Source organism: Coregonus lavaretus (assembly GCF_964263955.1).
Source record: "Coregonus lavaretus genome assembly, chromosome: 12".
NCBI classification, from domain to species: Eukaryota; Metazoa; Chordata; class Actinopteri; order Salmoniformes; family Salmonidae; genus Coregonus; species Coregonus lavaretus.
Genome location: NC_139999.1, coordinates 21144741 through 21150010, shown reverse-complemented (window position 1 = coordinate 21150010; position 5270 = coordinate 21144741). Strand labels below are relative to the sequence as shown.

At 40.6% G+C, this 5270-nt stretch overlaps 1 protein-coding gene across 1 annotated transcript in view; it reads left to right on the top strand.

The window, feature by feature from the left end:
- Nucleotides 1–710, top strand: part of LOC311138976 (FYVE, RhoGEF and PH domain-containing protein 5-like) — a 75842-nt gene extending 75132 nt beyond the window's left edge. The window contains exon 21 of the mRNA XM_084173790.1: nucleotides 1–710. This exon is cut by the window's left edge and continues 1006 nt beyond it. The gene's annotated coding sequence lies outside the window, so the exon portion shown is untranslated.
- Nucleotides 711–5270: the final 4560 nt, after the last annotated feature.

Below are 5270 nucleotides of genomic sequence, written 5' to 3'. Positions count from 1 at the left end.
GGCTGAAAGAATGTGCCTGACGTGACGTTATTATCCTTATCATCATTAATGAATATTATAATTAATAAGTGTTGGGGAGTAGTGAACTACATGTAGTTCAACTAGTAATTTAACTACATTTTGCAGTAGCTTAGTGGTAGTTGAACTAAATTCAAATCTAGATAGTGTTTTCAGTAGTTCATTACTTTGCCATGTAGTGGTGTAGCTAATTACTGGAACTACACACTACTTGTTTTTCAAAAAGAAATGAAAATATGGGTGAAGTAGGTAATCATTTCCTTTCCTTTTTCACATCAGACCTGCCTAATTCTCACTTTAAATATATTGTTTGTTTTTAATTGGCTAAATTACACATTATGTTAATATATGACCCCAAAGTGATCTCTTCTTGCAATTTCTAGTCATTGACATTTTCAGATTTACTATAATAGTTTTTCACAAAGTAGTTTGGTAGTGAACTACATTTTTAAAGTGATGTTACTTAAGTAAACTATATTTTTCTTAAGGGTAGATTTAGTGTAGATTAACGTCTTTCAGTGTAAAGTAATTGGTAGCTTGGTAAACTATCTTTTCAGAGTAGCTTCCCCAACACTGTAATGAAATATGTCTTAGATGCCAATCTCATCCAGGTAGATATAAAAAAAACGCTCTAAACTTAGCAAAGAGAATCTTATTCATTTATTAAACACACATAACATCCCATCACGTTATATCCATGTGATTCCATTGTGTCTTTTTGCAATCACTAAGAAATATGTGGAGGTGCCATGTTGATGTCTTTTTACATGCTGTTGTTTTGCACTGGGCTGTCCAATTAATTAACAATTAGGTTAATACCATAATCTACACTGTATTATTATTGTATATAAATTACATACACAAAATTACAGTCTTTATGGAAAAAAACTGATGCAAAGAAAATGGTCAAACAAAAAAGAGCTATATCAGTTGTAGCGCCAACTGAGCTGATTTTCTAGAGAGACAGTATTTACATTGTTGTTATTTTTAAATGCTGATGATGTCACTCTTTTCTAATTCCGCTTCTTCGAGAACATCATAACTGACTATCCTGTCAGACTTGTCAGACTACATTTTAGTCTATTCAAAATGCAGCTTGTCATACACATCATCAGTATGTACTGTAAATCTACACTTAGCCAATACCTGTTTGGTCTTCATACCTGTGTTTATGGGTTATATCAATAGTGTTCTGGGATTGTACCTCTAAAATGGCCTTGCATATAATACGGCATTGTAAATGTAAATGTTGACGTACAGTATGTAGTTAAAAAATACAGTAAAAAAACTCATCAGAAAAGTATTTCCTCTGTACAAACAGAGAAAGAATGTACATTTGATCAGAAACTATAATGTTGCAATTGATATGGCACAGTTACTGGGACTATATAAATAACAAGGTCAGTGGGCAAACTCATCATAAACAAACTGATACCTGTGCAGGTATTTCTCTAGCTCTGAGCCTGGGGCAAACACCCATAGACTGTTAAAGAGTCACTCGAAAATGTTACTCCACTCTCTGCTATGCAGGTGTATTTGTAGATCAAGCAGTGGTTAGGCACACAACACTGTTGGAGCTTGAGCCCGGTCTACTGCTAGAAATATAGCCTCAGACAAGACCTGAGATCTGGGGAGGGAAAGACCATAGATCTTTAGAGGGGGAGAATAACCTGAGGGGCTGAGCACAGGGCAGGGTGGGGCAGCGGTCAGTTCAGTGGGTGTGCGTCGGTCAGGCAGTTGGTTTTGTCGTGGGCTGGCTGTGCTCCTCGTCCTCGTCCTTGGAATCATTATGGATGAGCTGCTCACACCCCACTTATACCCCTCTGTAACCCTTCACCTCTCTTATAGCACTCTAACCCCTCATATACCCCTACATAATCATTGTGGCACATCCAAGACCAGGACTGATGGTCTATTGCTGACCCAAAAGTGTCTATTTTTACCCCCAAACGAAACCACGCCCCGTTTATAAGTCTGCGTCATTGGGGCCAAAGCCATGGTTGTTTAGCAACAAAACCGACGCGTGCGCAACTATTGGCCAAACAGACGGAGTTGGCTTACAGTAGATTGTTGACAACATGTCAACTATAATTATTTTCCAATGTTTATTGAAAACATACATGTGCACTTGTCTCTCAAATACATTGTTACAGTTTTTTGCTAGCTAGCTAGCTAATTCTTGCCATATTTACATGAAATCAGTCAAAACACCTAAAAACAAGACATGGTGTCAAAAACAAGATGAAACTAGTCACTTAGGATTCTCGACATGGCAGTTTCTTGTCATTGTTGGTAGCTATCTCGCCATCCAGAATCACAACAACTCATGGACTTCTGCCCCATTGACGCGTGTGCATCGTTTTCATGACGTTGTCAGCTAAACCCATCTATAGAGACACTTGGCGCTTTCAAGACAACTGGGAACTCTGGGAAAAAACTTGTTTAAATCATGTTGTCAGTGATCTTCAGGTCAGAAACTCTGAGCTCTAGAAAGATGCCAGAGTTTCCAACATGGAATTCTGGGATGGATGACCGTTCAAAACGTTTTATTGTTCCAGTTGTCTTCAACGCACTGAAGCTGGAAGTCTGAGACTTCCGAGTTCCCAGTTGTTTTGAATGCAAAAACTGACCCAGCTCTTTCAATGATGATTATCATAATTTCCTTTTGTATCGTGGTAAGTGTTACAGTATTAGTAGTGAACAGGTGTAGGAAATTGTGGACACATCGTTGTGCTACTTTTACCTTTTGCACGGGAAACAGAATGGGCCTGAGATGCTCTCAGCCCTAGAGGGAGGTTGAGGAGTGTAATCTTATATGCGAGGAGATCTGCGCCAAGATTGGCTATCTGCCTCCCACTGATGAAGCCTGTCCATCAGACCAGACACAGTGGCGAGCTCTGCTTCATTGATTCTTCTGGGAACATGGACAGAGAACTGCAGAGTTTTTCTTCTCCTTACCCACACCTGTGCTGGCGGTCTCCTCCTTGGGGTTATCCTGAGGCCACAATCCTTGAGGGCCTTCAACTATTGAAGGACATCTTGAGGATGCCTTAGCAGGGAGAGGTCAGGCTGGTCCTCGCCTCATCATTACAGATGACTGCAAGGCAGAGAGGGGAGCGTTAGGAAAGGCATTTCCAGGGGCCAAACTGCTCCTCTGCACCTTCCACCTACTCCAGGCAGTGTGGAAGTGGCTGTGAAGTAAGGAGAGTGGAGTAGACTGTCTTCGAGGACATCATGTATGCCAGGGAAGAGATGGTTGAGCCCCTCTATCAGCAGGCAAATCAAAACCCAGTTGTTGCCAGGTTAATGTAGTAGAACAGTATAATGAGGTGAAATCTATTAACTTATGCTTTATTCTCAGTAACATTTTTATGATAAAACCAGGACTTGCTGGTCAGTTTTAGTCTTTTCTCATTTAAATTTCCCCAATCCTTGTTTGGGATATGTTGTTATTTGGGGAAACATTTTCCCTTATTTTGTCAGCAATATGTGATAGTACAAGACATTGTTCAATTACATATTTTACCCTAATTCCAGGTACAAGAAATTCAGCCTACTTCGATCGACTGTTCAGTCGTCGAGAGTGTTGGGCACTCAGCTATCGGGAGGAGCTGCCAACCCGAGGGAATGAAATAAATAACTTTGTGGAGGCATCAATGCGGGTCCTTAAGGATAAAATCCTCCAGAGGGCGAAAAGCGTTCAATCTTGCCCTTGGCCGCTATGAAACGTTCCAGCGCTCATGTTTTCTGGCCCAGGAGAGCAACGTCAACCCATCTGACATCAAGCAGGTAAAATAGTAATGAATACAGGTTTGCAATATTACAAAAATCCATAATGTGGTCTTTTATAATTTGTTGTATCTTATAGCTTGGGGTAGAAGCTATACAGGGTGAAGGGCATCACACCAGGCCAGACCTATACTGTGAACATGGAGATGGACCTCTGCACTTGTCCAGTAGGGCACACAGGAGCTCCATACAAGCACTAGGCTGCTGTGGTCCAGATATACAAATGCCTGTCCAGCAATTTCCTCCTGACAACACCGGAGATGAGGGCTGATTTGCTGAAGATAACAGGAGGTAAAATAGTGGCAATTGTATTATTGTTTATGGTTAGACAATTTTCATGTGAATATTTTATGTACCAAAGCAGAGCGCTGAAGTTAATTAAATACTGTATCTCTTACAGCAGCAATACCTCTGGATTTTCTGCAGCCACTGAGACAGCCCAGTCAGTCATTAGTTGCTGAATGAGCACACAAAACAGACACATGATGAATACTGGATGAGGCAACAATACAGAATGTCATCGTTTATTTTAGGGGATTTTTAAAGATATCTGTTTTCGCATTTCACAATGACATCGCATGCAACTAGTTTGAAGGAGTTTCAAATCCCCATTTGAAGAATTCATAACATCTGGAAGAATTGGTGACATCACACCCCAGCTCGTGACTGAAGGATAAACAAGTTTGATGCAGTCCTTTTTGACTTTAGAACTTTTACTCCATTTGAATGATACGGTTTGTTTAATGTCTCCTCTCATCTATATGTTCCTTATTTGCTTTATGAAACAGTGTTATAAAGTATAATATTTGTTTCTTTATTGAATATATACAGTATATATTACGTCTTTAACAGCAATCACTTGAGACATAACCACTGGCTTGGAGAGGGAAGATACAACCTCCAGTGCTCCTGACCACCAGCCTCTCGCTGTGCCAAGCGACTCAGAAGGGGGTGAGTTAACAAAGCGAGATCTTCAAAGAATTTGCTATTTTCTGTTATTATAGGAGAATATGAATGTATCGCTACATCACATACAATGAGTATACCAAACATTAGGAACACCTTAATATTGAGTTGCACCCCCCCTTTTGCACTGAGAACAGCCTCAATTTGTTGGGGCATGGACTCTACAAGGTGTCGAAAGCGTTCCACATGGATACTGGCCCATGTTGACTCCAGTGCTTCCCACTGTTGTGTCAAGTTGGCTGGATGTCCTTTGGGTGGTGGACCATTCTTGATACACACGAGAAACTGTTGAGCATGAAAAGCCCAGCAGCGTTGCAGTTCTTGACACAAAACGGTGCGCCTGGCACCTACTACCATACCCCGTTCAAAGGCAATTAAATATTTTGTCTTGCCCATTCACCCTCTGAATGGCACACATAGACATTCCATGTCTCAATTGTCTCAAGGCTAAACAATCATTTTTTTACCTGTCTCCTCCATCTACACTGATTGAAGTG